General features: G+C 42.6%; 1 pseudogene; it reads left to right on the forward strand.

Moving 5' to 3' along the window:
• The first annotated feature begins 7,014 nt into the window (after positions 1–7,014).
• LOC147003302 (transcription factor JunD-like) lies at positions 7,015–8,182 on the forward strand (annotated as a pseudogene).
• Positions 8,183–16,188: the final 8,006 nt, after the last annotated feature.

Genomic DNA, 16,188 nt, shown 5'->3' on the forward strand with positions numbered 1-16,188 from the left:
ACTATTTGTTATCAATTAATCCTCTGCAAACCTTTAATAACCATCAATGAAATATTAATTTATAGCTGATGATTTCTTAATATTAATAATTTTGGATGCATGTTAAACAATATCAATTTTTAACTAATGGTTATTCTTTGTTTTTATTAATTATTTGATGTTTGATATATGGAAATTTTAATTAGTGTTCAAAAACTGTTCAAATACTTTCTGACTTCTATGAAGTTTATTTTATTTTTTTCAGACTCTGTTTAGAAAACTAATGCTTCACTTCTTAGCAGGAAGAAGTTTCTGGGTTTTGTTAACGATTACTGTTTCTTAAGAAAATTCCAAAAATAGTATCAGAGATATGACACCTGAAGCTTCCCTCAGGCCCACACAGTATACACATGTGCATGCACACACACACACACACACAGAGACACAGAGAGAGAGAAAGAGAGAGAGAGACAGAGAGAGAGAGAGAATAACAATAACATAAAAAATCAGAAAACCCAATTAATTGCTTAAGTTTTTCACAGACATTTTAAGGCATTTGGCTCACTATGAATTACCTTATCAGGGTTTGTTTAAATATCTGTTGTTGAGGTCTTGGAAATGACCACTTTATAAGGAATTGCTTTAATAACCTATGGCTGAGTGATTAGCAGGGGGTTCAGCTGTGTGTCTGAACTTTGTATGTTTTGCACAAGTTTATATGGTTCTGTGTAAGTAATGCTAAGAAACCAATGAGTGCTATTTCATGAATATGTAAAAATCTTCATTATACCTGGACTCCTAACACACCAAAGGGCCAGTGAAGTGCTAAGTTGATATTTCTGGTTTCATTGAGGACTCAGTTTCGTCATGTGATGTGTTTCTGGACACTGTTTTATGAGGATATTTTGCTGAGGCAGACATGTGATTCTTTTCTGGAGACTGCCTGGCTAAGGGCATGTGATGTTTTACTACAGCAAATACTTGACAGACACCTGATGTTTGGAAAGGGATAAATGAACCACAACTGACAGTAGAGGGCGCTGTGGCATAAGTTCACCTTGCCTTCTCCCCTGATTAATTTTTTCATGACTTCATAGAGAGAAACGCACAAAAGAACTTCTCCTGATATTCCAGAGGCTTCTTGCCACTTCCAAGAACTCAGGCACATTGGCTCATTAATCCAGAAGAAACCGTGAGGCCCTGCCAAGAACTACCACTGCTGATTCTTGTGAGCTCAACTGTTGCTATCCAGACATGGATGATTGGAATCGCCCCCAAATAATTTACTAAAGAGTTTCCTATACCCCTTTGCCCTACTCATTTTTCCTTTTCATGACCTTTGGTGCATGATGGCCTAGAAGGGACATTAAAGCATTTAAGAAACTCATTGAAGTAAGGTTTGAAAAATCTGAGGCTATAGGAGATTTCTGGACATTTCTGGTATTCTTCATCAATGCCATTCAGAGATAAAACTGCCAATCAGGTTGTACTCTCTATATCTACTCTCCTTGACAATGTAGTACTATGCTAGTTCATATACAGGATGAAACATTTATATTGTAAAAGTCTACCTGTCACCAGCACTAAGTGTGTAAGGTTTCACAAAAGTACAATGAATCTCTAAGCAGAGGTAACCTATCATGGCCTCACATTGTCCACTCAAATATGGCCTTTTAAGAATTGAAAGGTACTGGACACCTAAGGAGGACACCAGCAGTATTCTCTAAATCATTGCACTTTGGAGTTGGAGAGATGGCTCAGGGGTTGGGAACACTGACTGCTCTTCCAGGATCCCAGGTTCAGTTCTCAGTATATACATGAAGGCTCACAGCCTGACATAATCCAGTTCAAGGAATCCCATATGCTCTAATGATTTCTACAGGAACTGCATGCACAGAGCACATAGACATACTGGCAACACCATACTGACAGGAATGGAAAGAAATTAAATAAATGAAGCTGCTGTCATTTGTTTGAGAGATTTTTAACTGCAGTCTGTTACCATTATGAGGAAAGGCATCATAGGGAGAAAGAAACTTAGCAGCATTTGAGATGGTATCACATCACCCACAGGACAGACAGACTCTAATCCAGGAACAGACTTCAGGTAGGCCTGACCTAAGAGCTATTCCTGCCATAACTCTTGGCTCCTTAAAACTGGCTGGAGAATTTTACCTGCACTGCCAATTTGACAACTGGCACTCTGTTCCCCAGTGTGGGATTATCCCAGATGGAACAGATCTCTTCTCAGTGGGGACAGACGAAGAAGATCAAACAAGATGATGAATTTGTCATGTGTCCAGAGACTATTGCACAAGGAAAATGGAGGACCAACCATGGGAAAACCTTGCAGGGCAGACAAACCTTTGCCCATTAGTTATCTTCCTTAGGCTTCTAGGGGTAAAGAAATATTTATTCGTTGTTATCTTTCTTAGGTTTCTATAGCTGTGATAAAACACTGCCTAACACCAACTTGGGGAGGAAAGGATTTGTTTGAATTCCATTTCCCAAACACAGTCCATCACTGAGGGAAGCCAGGGCAGGAACTCAGTGCTGAAACTGAGTGAGAGGCCATGAGTGAGTGCTGCTTACTTGCTTGCTCCATGTGACTTCTCAGCTTGATTTCTTATGCCACCCCAAACCAAGAGATCAATGATGGCACATCCTACAGTGAGCTAGGCCCTCCCATGTCAATCATTAATCAAGAACAAAGGACAGACTTGCCTGAAAGCCACCCTGGTTTAAACAATTCCTCGGCTGATCTGCACTCTTCCTGATGACTGTCAAGTCTAACTTCGCAGATGCTGTGTCAGGTTGACAAGAAACTAGTCAGCATAGATGTGACTTGGTACTTGAGAAGCTGGGTTAGAGGAAGCTAAGGTTTTGAAGCCAGCATGTGCTTCATGGCTTGATCTGTATCCCAGCCAACAACAAAATGGACACAATAGTGGCAGCCCTTTCAACTATAGCTAAAACCCAAAGAGTCTAGAGCAAAGATTCTTGTGTAGGTTTTCCTGGCAAGACCATGAATGTGCTTTTACCTGTAGGCGTAATGATTTTTCACCTTGTGTAAAGTTTACCCTTGTGTCATTTCAAACACTGTTCCCTCTATCCCAGTATCTGGGGTCGATTCTGACATAGCTCTGTTCTGTTTATTCTTAGAAAGTCCTGTCTCTAGTTTGTGTAAACACTACTTCTCATTCATTCTCTCCCTTGCCAATAAAAGCCAATGAGCCAATATAGAGCCATAGAGAGGATAAGGTGGGACTTCATATTCTAGGAGGGGTAGGGAAAGAGACAGGAAGGGAAGGAATGGATCCATGAGGTGAGGTTCAGGAAGTTTGAGGGGAGATAGGTGGATCAAGAAAAGACTAAAATTGCAAGTCATGAGGAGATATTTTCTGGGAGGAATCCTCATGAGCTTGCAGGTTTAGAATGGAGTAAGATTTGCTCAATATTCGTCTCAAGGGTATTTTAATAAATCTGATTTCCCTGGGTGGTTGTTGAGGACTACAGAAGGTAAAGAAATACAGCTGCCAGATTAATTTTTAACCTAGATTTACATTAAAATTATTTAATTTTACACTAACCCTGTCTCCCACTTTAGTTCCAATTATGTTGTTTGTTGTGGACATGGGCATCTTCATTCAATCATCTGTACAGAGAAAGAGTGGGCAAATATAACTGACCTGGAGAATGTGAAGACACTGCACGAAAGAGACACTGCACCCCTTCTATCAGATACCGGGAAATGGAAGCAAAAACACCAGAAATATTTGGAATCCCTTCTGGTATTTTCTGCAGACAAAGGCTGAGGATGACGACTGTCACTGGCAGTAGGTGAAACTTGTCTCCCACAAAAGCCTCACACAGTTCTGGTCACTCTCCAGATCACCTCACAGGATGCACAGGCTGAGAGGTTGGGTTGCTCAGTGTGAGCCCAACCTCCCATCAATCAGGACTGCTTAGTTTGGCATACTTCTTGCTTTCTATTGCAAAGGAAGCCTCATTCTAGGACCCTAAGTTGGGGTGGAGGGACCTTGGACCCCATTATTTGTTCCTCTTCCCAGTGTGCTGAGTTTAGTTAAATCTTCTTTCTCTGCTTGTTTTTGTTTGTTGGTTTTGTTTTGTTTTGTTTGACCTTGAGAGAGTCTTTCCCTTATGTAGCTTGAGTCTCCCAGAACTCTTTGTGTAGAACTAACAGGCACACAACTGTGTCAGGTTCCTGAGTACTGGAAGAAAAGCACTCATCACCATACCCAGGCTTTTTCTACTTCTCACTTCTGTCTAACAGGTCCAGTCTCCAGCTGCCTGACCCAGGCTCTGAAACTAACAACCCTTGGAGGCTTACCTGCCTATATGGCCTTAGATGGATTTCAGGGAAACATAGGCTGAACTTTGAGGAGCTGGGTGTCAGGACACAAGCATATTTGGCTGGTTGCCTCCTAGTTCAGAGCAGCCCTTACACTGTCCCTGGGATGTTCACCCAGGCTCCCCTTGCTCTCCTGGGCAAAGAGGAGGACCCAGAGTGGAGCTGACATCTCAGCTTTACTCTGTGTAAGTGACTATGGTCTCTATGTCAACACAGTTCCGAAAGTAGCTCATATCCAGGGCCACCCAGAATATACAAGGGACTTGGGTGACCATGAAAATGGGTATTTTCCTAGCACTTCTAGGTAAAGCTAAAGCTTTCTGGAAATGAGCCTCTGGAGAACTCCCAATAATTACCCTCTACAGCCTCTGCCCCAGAAAATGACTCTGTCAGTTGGTTTGGCCGATTTAGTCTATGTTTCTGCAGGAGGTGTGATGGGATAACTTTCACAGAGGCAGGGCCCTTGCTCTGAAGAGAATTTGATAACTGGAAATCTAAACTCTCTGATGTTTTTTTCACAGCCTATCAAGGGGATACGGGATAGGAATGAAGCTCCTGCCCCCAATCCTGCTCTGTTGAGATCACTGTAGTAGTCACTCCCATCCCCATCTTTGTCTTAAATATCACTGAGATGCTAGCGCTGTGCTGCTTCTGTGTTCCCCAGGCAATGGCTTACTTGGTTCTGGTTTGCAGGGTGTCCCATGCTGCTCACTATAACATTCCCTACCCTGAGGAAAAACTATGCACAAACATTGAGACTTTGGAAGGGTTTCCATATCCTAATTCTATGATGAGTGCTATAAAATAAATTCAAAGGTCAATTTTTATTATAGAAGAAAAATGAGAACCATAATCTATCAATGCAAACACAGATAAAGGAGTAAGTAAAAACAGGGAGATGTTTGTGGTTCATAGATTTTAAGAAATATCAAAAAAATCATATTGGTATACACACCATGAATCTCTCTTGGGAAGGAAACAAGATCAATGGACACACACACACACACACACACACACACACACACATCTAGGTCAAGGCCAGTTTTGAATAACACCTTAAGCAGCTATTTCTAGCTGTGATCAACTGTCACTAAGGAAGAAATGTCGATGGATCTGAAAGCAGAGCATAGATGAGCACACAGCAAATAATCCTGGAATGCAGTGTTCACAGAGTCTCACTATGGAGTTCTGGCTGGTTTGGAGCTCACCCTGTAGTTTGTGCTGCCCTTGATGTACAGATCCTCCCATTGTGCAACCCTTGATCTACAGATCCTTCCAATTCAATCCCTTAAATCAGTGGAGTTCAACCTGTGGGTCAAATGTGTTTTTGTATATATACACATTATGATTAATAAGAATGGCAATATTAGAGTTATAAGATATCAATGCAAAGAATATATGCTAGGGTCACCACAGCAGCAAGAACTGTGTTGAAGAGTCACAACAATAGGAAGGTCGAGAACCACTGCCCTCAATGGTGGGATTACAGGTGTGTACTGTGATCCTGAGAAGTACAAACTTGTTTATCCTTCTTGCAGAGTGTTCTCCAGCCCAGGAGCTGCTTGGATCATTGGATGACGTGCCCCTGAAGATACATTTGTGGACACCTGGGTTAAAAGACTACACAGAGAACATGGCCTCTACACAGAAAGGGAGAACATAAGGAAGGGGTTGATGAGAGGGTGGGGCCCAGGGGCAGGCTCTGGGAAGACTTTGCAGTGAAGAGGGAAGCATTACGTGGGTAGCTGACACATGTATAAGATTTTTCTCATGTGCCTCCTGAGACCTCTTAGTAATACAGATACTGCTCAGCTTAGAACTGGAACAAGATTCATTCTCCTCACTGTGCCCAAGGTTAAAGAAGAAGTTAAAGTACTGGTGGGAAGGTGACCCTGACTTGGTTAGCTGCCTGACAGGGAAAGAACTCCATGATTGCTGTTTTTGTGAGTCTGTATCTAGGCTGTGATGGGCTGTTTAGTGATGTGTCTGCCTTCAAGGACTCCCTGCCCAGTGACTCTTCCTTCTCCTATACTCCTGTAACTAATGTGCACAAACTCATTGTTTCATCCTGTGGGGCTATTTTGTGTGTGTAATGGTTTGCATGGGAAATGTTGCCCTTTTGGCTCCTGTGCTTGATCACCTGGTCCCCAGTCTGCAAGAAGGATAGCACAGAGGAGCTCTTTCAGATGGTAGAATTTGTTTGAAGGATACTTTTTGAAAATGAAAGAAAGAAGGAGAGAAAGAAAGAAAGAAAACTGTGTTTTGTAAGGGATATATGTTTAAGGACCACAGATGCACAACAGCAAGAGTGGAATCCAATGTCACAAAATTTTTTGGGTAATTACATCCCATCTGTGTCAGTCCTTGGATGTGTTAACTAGAAAGGCCTTCTCAAGTTAGCTGGAAAGAGCAATGTGCAGGGTAGAGACAGTGTACAGAGGGATTCTCTTCTTTCCTTGCAAGGTTTTAGTAAGTCTGTCTTAGTCCATTATTTTTAATGCTGTAAAGAGACTCCATGACGAAGGCAAACTTATAAAAGAAAGGGAGAGAGGCTGGCATCTGAGCAGGTCTGTACAGGATGGGCAATGGTTGGAGGGCATACTGGTCACCCCAGGACTTTGTGGCCCCCCTTCTAGGAGCAGAGCCCAGAGGGGGAGGTGGGGATGGAAAAGCCCTTCTATGGCTAGGAGGCACTGAGTGGCCTATCTGAGGGTGTGTGGAGCCTCACTGGTGTTACTGGTTTCCAGGGGGTGGTGGCTTCATGCCTCTGGGCCATGCTTTCCCTGAGGCGCCTGGCAGAGCAGGGAGCAGAGGGATTGAAACCGGGGTAGGCCACTGCACCTTCTTTGCTGAGACCATTTGTTGCCCAGAAGGTCTGCTGGCTTCACTGGCTCATGGTCTGCTCAAAATCACGTCACTGCAGCTCGAGAGGCTGATCATCCAGTCCAACGGGCTGGACATCTACCCGGACCATTAAGCAGTTCCTCTATCTGATGGTGGCAGCCAGCTAGAAGCAGGAGTTCCCCAAGGGCTTCATCAAGCCCCTGGCTGACCTGCACAAGCAGAGCCAGCTGGGTGTGGCCACATCGGCCCCTCAGGGGCTCCCGCCCCCCACCCCCACCCCGTGCCCACCAACCTGCTGGCCAATCCCGGGGCCATGGAGACCCCTGTCTATGCCAACCTGAGCAGTTTCGCTGTTGGCGCTGGGCACTGTGGGGCGCGTGGGCACCATAGACTTCAACGTGGAGCCAGTTTCCTTCTTGCTGCCAAGGGACGAGATCAAGGCTGTCGCCACCTCCACATCCACTGGTCCTTGCTGTGCTCAAGGAGGAGCCTCAGACCGTGCCAGACGTGCCAAGCTTTGGTGACAGCCCTCTGCTGTCATGCATCTGCTTGGACATGCAGTAAAGCATCAAGGCGGGTCACAAGAGGTTTCGCAACTGCACTGCTGCCTCAAAAATGCCACAAATGCCAGGTGGAGCATATCTCGCGTCTGGAGTAGAAAGTCAAGACCCTCAAAGCCAGAACACTGAGCTGGCATCCAACACCAGCCTGCTGTGCGATCAGGAGAGACAGCTCACACAGAAAGTCCTCAGCCACATCAATTCAGGCGGCCAGTTGCTGCCCTCAGCAAAAGATTCAGGCATACTGAGCTGTAGTGCGGGGCGCATGCGTGGAATCGTTGTGGTGGCAGTTGGAGATGAGCTTTCTGGATTGCACGAGTCGGACCCCCTTAACTCTGAATGTGGACCCCTCGCACAGGATGCCCGCGCTCTCGCCGCCTCTGTACCTCCAGTCCATGCTAGGGTGCGCCTTTGTACCTCTGAGTAGGGGCTCTAAGGGGCGCACAGCCACATGCTCTGCCTTTCCTTTCCTTCCCCCCCCCTTTTTTCCCCTTTCTTTTTGAAAAGAGAACTGGAGTTTTGGATTCTTCCCTATTTATGTTTCTACTTGGGAACAAATGTTGGTTGCCTATTGCATGTATTTTTCCTTGTGTTGCCTTTTTAAAGAAACAGGAAGAAGAAAACAGAACAAATAACCCAACCTCTCTCCCCAACTACCACCCTGCTCTCTCTCCTCTTTCCTACACCCCGACCCCTTGTTTGGTTTTTTGAGACAGGGTTTCTCTGTAGCCCTGGCTGTCCTGGAACTCACTCTGTAGACCAGGCTGCCCTTGAACTCAGAAATCCACCAGCCTCTGCCTCCCAAGTGCTGGGATTAAAGTTATGAGCCACCAAAGCTGGCCCATCCCCTCTCTTTTTGTTTGGTTTTGTTTTGCTATGTGTCCACATTCCTTTTCTGTAATCCTTGGTTCACCTGTTTTGTGTTTTCAGTAAAGTCTTCATTATGACACACACACACACACACAAAGGTTTTAGCTGGCGGCTTGCTTACAATTTCAAGGTGTGAGTCCTTGACTAACATGTTAGGCAACAGGTAGGAAAGCATAGTGCAGGATCAGTGGCTGAGAACTTCCATCTGATCCATAAGCAGAGATCAGGGAGGGAGAGAGGTTGTTGGGCCTAGCATGGGCCTCTGAGACCTCAAAGTTTACTGGAATTGAAACCCTTGCTCTAACAAAGACACACCTCTAAATCCTTCCCAAAACCTTTTCACCAAGTAGGGACCAAGTCATTCAACTATATGAGCCTATGGGGGCCATCATCACTCAAACCACCACACTAACTGAACTCTAGAAATATATTGTGAAACATAAAGATGGGCTGGAGAGATGGCTTAATGGTTAAAAACCCTGGCAGTTCTTGCGGAGGACCTGGGTTAGATAACTAGCATCCAGACTATGGCTCAAAACCACATGTTAACTCTAATTGCACATGGGATCTGACACCCTTTTCTGGCCCCTTCAGACACTGTCTGCACTTACTGCACAGACATATATGTAGACAAAAACCCCTGCCTTCCTCAGGCCTCTCTAAGGAACAGAACTACAAGAGTGGAACACACACACACACACACACACACACACACACACACACACACAAGCACATGCACACTCACATGCCACAAATGCTCAAAAGCCTAATCATTTATTAAAAAGCTCTATTATGGTGTTTCACAGGCTGTGGTACAGGTATCCCAACAAAGGCTCTCTTCTTATGGAAAGTCCAAGGATGTGGTGGCTGCATAATCCACAATACTGTTTTTTTCTGTCATCCCTATCTAGTGCTGAAGTCCTAGGCAATTCCTAGAGAGTCTCCATTGAAATCCCAAAGCAGAGTCTAACTCCAGAGAGAGGAAGGGCAAGCAGGCTAAAACCAAAAGCTTCCTTTTTCCATGTCTGGGCTGCCACCAGATCCTGTGTGTTGGAGATGTAAGGTTATTTTCCCCAACTCAAATGAGCTAATCAATAAAATCCCTCGCTAGTGCCTGACTGCATTGTTGTTAATTGATTAGAGATGCAATTATATTGATAACCCAGATTAGCTTAAATATTCCCATACATACAGAAATATACTTATAAAAATAAAAAACCAAAATAGTTTAAAGGAAAAAATGGTATCTCCCTCTAGGTGGAGACATGCCCTGTTTTTTTCCTTAAATGGTTTAGCCAGTTTGGTAGTTCAGGGATCTATCTAGCACCAATAAGAATCTAATTCACCAAAAGATAATGTACTTTTTTTCTGTTTTTTGTTTTGTTTTGTTTTGTTTTATTATTATTACCTTTTTTCTAGACAGGGTTTCTAAGTATAACCCTGGTTTTCCTGGAACTCACTCTTTAGACCAGGCTGGCCTTGAACTCAGAAGTTGCCCACCTCTATCACCCACATGCTGTGATTAGGCTTGAGCCAGTCATTGCTGGCTGTAATGTACTTTAAAGCAGCCTATACCTCCTCCTCTACCCACACCCAGCACAGTCCCCACAACTCAAGCCACCAGGAGGTCCTGCAGTGTCTGTCTGACTTTCTGAAGGCTGGTTTTTAAAGTCAGAGCTGTGTTTTTTTCTCTCATAATTTCCATTATGATTTGGCCAGGTCCAAGGTTCGCTTTTAAAATCTTTGGGCTTCCTCTTTTTCTGACATCTCCTCTGCACCAAACAAACCCTTCCCTGCATCCCTAGTTGGCTTGACTAGGACAGGGAATCTTGAAAAGTTGTCCTTATCCTGTTGCCCACAGGCAGTTGGAGGGTCCCCGAAGGAACACAGAATTCGCTGATTTAGGACAGTCCCTCATTAAGTTAGCTGCAATCCCCCACATCTGTGAGGAGAGTGGAACCCCTCCCACAGGGATGGCAACACAGGCAGGATTTGTGGATCTTTTCATTATGTGCCTCTTGGAATCCACCAGCTGCTACTGATGGAGCAGGAATTCTCCAACTTGGAGACATAGGAATTTGACTCTCTGATAGGACTTGTTCATATTTGTCCACATTATAGTTTTACTTGTATTTGGGGAAATGAAGTTTCAACAGTAATACTAACATGAGCTCCTATTCCTGATCCACTGCAGAGATGTTTCTCTGAGTTTTTGACTGCACAGCTTCGTACTCCCAGCGGATCTCAAGTATGTACCCAGGAGCCATCTCGGACACTCAGATGTTTAATATTAAAATGCCTTGACTAGTTCAAAGGTTGGGCACTCCTAAACTTTCCACTGTGACCCCAGGTTTAGTGGTTATGTGGCCAGTGGTACTTTACTCAAAAACTCACATGGCTGGTTGGCTTTATCTCCTGCTGCTACTGCATTCCCTTCTTCTTCTCCCATGCACTTGATTCTCTCTCCATTCTATCCTCACAACTCTAAGTGTCCCACCCAGTGCCCAGCCATTGGCCACTGGCATCTTTATTGATAAATCAACAACCAACTGTAGACAAGAAACTTCAGTGTCTCAACTTGCAGTTTAAAATCCATTAGCACCAAACATAGAGATGAAGGCAGCCCAACTACATCCTGGTTGTAGCAGGGCTTCAGACCTTAGCACACCTGATTCCATGATAACAGTTCCATTCAGGCCATAAGGCTCAAGATATACACAGAGCGACCACCAGCCTAAAACAAAAGTCTAATCCATCAAAGTCCAAAGTTCTGAGAAAGTCTCTGTATGCACCTTGCTTTTGACTTCTAAAATTCTAATTCTGGCTAACTCTTCTTGCTAACTGAAGTATGTCAACCCAAGATGTCGTTTTTGTGCTTTAAAGCTCACCCTGAGAAAGGCGTGGGGCTACACTGGGATACCAGATACCCAGTGTGGTCAAGAGCCAGCCAATAGAAAATAAAACTCTTTGACTAAACTCCATATCTGAACTGTCTTCTCTGATGAATACTGAGGTCCCTAGATAATGCACTACAATAGTCACTTCATCAGCAGAGCTGTCCAGGGCATGGCACTGACTCACTCTTCTCAGATTGCAAATGGCAATAAGATCTAAGATCACACTGTTCCATTGTGAGCAGACATGGTTAAACTTCTCCATGACAGTGAGAGGACAGCATGATGCATTTCTGTAAGCATGGAGATGTGAGACAGGTCTGTGAAACCAGCTTGAATCTTCTACCCACAAATGGCAGACCCTGGCCAGAGCCTCAGCCAATCCTCTAGCACTGTGTTAGGACAGAGTGGTCCAGCTACACACCAAGCACCTTGAGTGACTTGGTGAGCTTCAAGGCTGCTTTTTAATTTATATTTCTGCAGATCCCCACCAGGTCACTACCCTGTCTGAGACACCATTGAGACATACACTCTGCTCTTTACTTTCTTCTCAGGATTTTCTCTCTCTAGGCCTGGAGGGTGAGTCTGGCCTTGCTCAAAGCAATTTCCATAGTCAAGGTGACCAACACAGTTTATGATGGTCTCAGTTTTAATGGAGTGTGTTGTGTGCTGAGACTCCATTCTTTTCATGAGAATTTGCAAACTTTGTCATAAACTGATTTTCTGCTCTTGAGAAAGGGTCTCACTGTGTAGACCTGACTAGCCTGGGACTCTCTATGTAGATCTATCTGGTCTCAAAGTCTTAGCAATCCCCCTGTCTATGCCTCCTGAGTGGTGTGGTTAAAGGCATTCACCACCATGCCCAGACATTTTTTTGTTTGTCTTTTAATGTCTAGGAGGTATTAAACAAAATTCTTCCTTTTAATTCATTATTTTACTTTCTTACCAGTGTTGTCAGAGTTCTGACTTTATTCATTTCCCCCTAAAAAAGAGTAGTTGGCTTTCATGACTTCTTTCGTATTTTCCCCCAGGTCCCTAATGTAATTTTTTGTTTTTCCTTGTCTTCATTTTCTGTTCTTCTAAATGTTCCTCAGAGAGACTCCAATTTCCCTGTTTTTTAGTCTTCTTACAAGACTTTAATATTTCCTACCAGCATGACGTTGTCTGCACCCCAATTGGATACATCTCAGTTTTAATGTGACCTACTATGATGTTTTGCCTTCATGTATGTCTAAGCACCACATTCGTGTAGTGCCCACAGAGGCCAGAAGATGGCAACTGATCCTATGGAACCAGAGTTCCAGCTGGGTGTGAGCTGCTGTGTGGTTGCTGGGAACAGAGCCTAGGTCCTCTGCAATAGCAGCAGTTCTTTTGAGTTGTCTCTCCACATGAAAGAGAAACAACAACAAGAACAGCAACAACAATCCACTAATCAATAACCAACAAACAATTATTAATTGATAATCAATAATCAACATTAACAACAATTAATAATTGTCCGTTGGCTAACACTTAAGTATAAATTAATCATTCATTGTTAATTAATAGTTGTTAATTAAAAATTTGGATTGATTAACTGATCAATAATGCATCAATTAAGCATTATATTTGATCATTTATGAACATTAGTAACAGCAATTACTACTTAAGAAAGATTAATTTCCAAAATTAGTAACAATTAATAGTTATTAGTTATTAATAATTAACTGTAGGCTAAGAATTCAGCATTTATTAACATTAAGTATCAAATAATCATTAAGTAATAATTAAGTATTAGTTAACATTAATAAATAACTTTAATTGGCTAATATTAATTTAGTTTTATTGGCTAACATTTAATTATTTCACATAAACAAACAATTTTGTTTGTCTAACAATTAAGTATTATTTGACATTAATTGTTAAGTAATAATTAAGTAGTAATTTAGTATTCATTAACATTAATAAACAACTATTGGCTAACAATTAATCCTCTGCTAACCTTTAATAAGCATCAATCAAATATTAATTTATAGCTGATGATTTCTTAATATCAATAATTTTGGATGCATGTTAAACAATATCAATTTTTAACTAATTGCTATTCATTGTTTTTATTAATTATTTATTGTTTGATATATGGTAATTTTAATTAGTATTCAAAAACTGTTTAAATACTTTCTGACTTCTATGAAGGTTATTTTATTTTTTCAGACTCTGTTTAGAAAACTAATGCTTCACTTCTTAGCCGGAAGAAGTTTCTGGGTTTTGTTACCGTTTACTGTTTCGTAAGAAAATTCCAAAAATAGTATCAGAGAGAAGACACCTGAAGCTTTTCTCTGGCCCACACAGTATACACATGTGCATGCACACACACACACACACACACACACACACACACACACACACACACACACACCCACACACACAGACAGAGACAGAGAGAGGGAATAAAAATAACATAAACAAATCAGAAAACCCAATTAATTGCTTAGGTTTTCACAGACTTTTTAAGGCATTTGGCTCATTATGAATTACCTTATGAAGGTTTGTTTAACTATCTGTTGTTGAGGTCTTGGAAATGACCACTTTATAAGGAACTGCTTTAATAATATATGGCTGAGTGATTAGCAGGGGGTTCAGCTGTGTGTCTGAACTTTGTATGTTCTGCACAAGTTTATATGGTTTTGTGTAAGTAATGCTAAGAAAACAGTGAGTGCTATTTCATGAATATATAAAAATCTTCATTATACCTGGACTCCAACACACCAAAGGGCCATTGAAGTGTGAAGTTGATATTTCTGGTTTCATTGAGGACTCAGTTTCATCATGTGATTTGTTTCTGGACACTGTTTTAAGAGGATGTTTTTGCTGAGGCAGACAGGTGATTCTTTTCTGGAGGCTGCCTGGCTAAGGGCATGTGATGTTTTACTACAGCAAATACTTGACAGACACCTGATGTTTGGAAAGGGATAAATGAACCACAACAAACAGTAGAGGGCGCTGTGGCATAAGTTCACCTTGCCTTCTCCCCTGATTAATTTTTTCATGACTTCATAGAGAGAAACGCACAAAAGAACTTCTCCTGATATTCCAGAGGCTTCTTGCCACTTCCAAGAACTCAGGCACATTGGCTGATTGATCCAGAAGAAACCGTGAGGCCCTGCCACGGACTACCACTGCTGATTCTTGTGAGCTCAACTGTTGCTATCCAGACATGGAAGATTGGAATCGCCCCCAAATAATTTACTAAAGAGGTTCCTATTCCCCTTTGCCCTACTCATTTTTCCTTTTCATGACCTTTGGTGCATGATGGCCTAGAAGGGACATTAAAGCATTTAAGAAACTCATTGAAGTAAGGTTTGAAAAATCTGAGGCTATAGGAGATTTCTGGACAATTCTGGTATTCTTCATCAATGCTATTTAGAGATAAAACTGCCAATCAGGTTGTCCTCTCTATACCTACTCTCCTTGACAAGGTAGTACTATGCTAGTTCATATACAGGATGAAACATTTATATTGTAAAAGTCTATCTGTCACCAGCACTAAATTTGTAAGGTTTCACAAAAGTACCATGAAATTCTAAGCAGAGGTTCATGGCCTATCATGGCCTCACATTGTGCACTCAAATATGGCCTTTAAAGAATTGAAAGGTACTGGACACCTAAGGAGGACACCAGCAGTATTCTCTAAGTCATTGCACTTTGGAGTTGGAGAGATGGCTCAGGGGTTGGGAACACTGACTGCTCTTCCAGGATCCCAGGTTCAGTTCTCAGTATATACATGAAGGCTCACAGCCTGACATAATCCAGTTCAAGGAATCCCATATGCTCTAATGACTTCTACAGGAACTGCATGCACACAGCACATAGACATACAGGCACAGAATATCAACAGGAATGGAAAGAAATAAAATAAATGAAGCTGCTGTCATTTGTTTGAGAGCTTTTTAACTGCAGTCTGTTACCATTATGAGGAAAGGCATCATAAGGAAAAAGAAGCTTAGCAGCATTTGAGATGGTATCACATCACCCACAGGACAGACAGACTCTAATCCAGGAACAGACTTCAGGTAGGCCTGACCTAAGAGCTATTCCTGCCATAACTCTTGGCTCCTTAAAACTGGCTGGAGAATTTTACCTGCACTGCCAATTTGACAACTGGCACTCTGTTCCTTAGAGTGGGATTAGACCAGATGGAACAAATCTCTTCTCAGTGGGGACAGACGAAGAAGATCAAACAAGATGATGAATTTGTCATGTGTCCAGAGACAATTGCACAAGGAAAATGGAGGACCAATCATGGGAAAACCTTGCTGGGCAGAGAAACCTTTGCCCATTAGTTATCTTCCTTAGGCTTCTAGGGGTAAAGAAATATTTATTCGTTGTTAACTTCCTTAGGTTTCTATAGCTGTGATAAAACACTGCGTAACACCAACTTGGGGAGGAAAGGATTTGTTTGAATTCCATTTCCCAAACACAGTCCATCACTGAGGGAAGCCAGGGCAGGAACTCAGTGCTGAAACTGAGTGAGAGGCCATGAGTGAGTGCTGCTTACTTGCTTGCTCCATGTGACTTCTCAGCTTGATTTCTTATGCCACCCCAAACCAAGAGACCAATAATGGCACATCCTACAGTGAGCTAGGCCCTCCCATGTCAATCAATAATCAAGAACAAAGGACAGACTTGC

The sequence above is a fragment of the Mus caroli genome, unplaced genomic scaffold (genome assembly GCF_978045245.1).
Source record: "Mus caroli unplaced genomic scaffold, Mus_caroli_1 scaffold_8, whole genome shotgun sequence".
NCBI classification, from domain to species: Eukaryota; Metazoa; Chordata; class Mammalia; order Rodentia; family Muridae; genus Mus; species Mus caroli.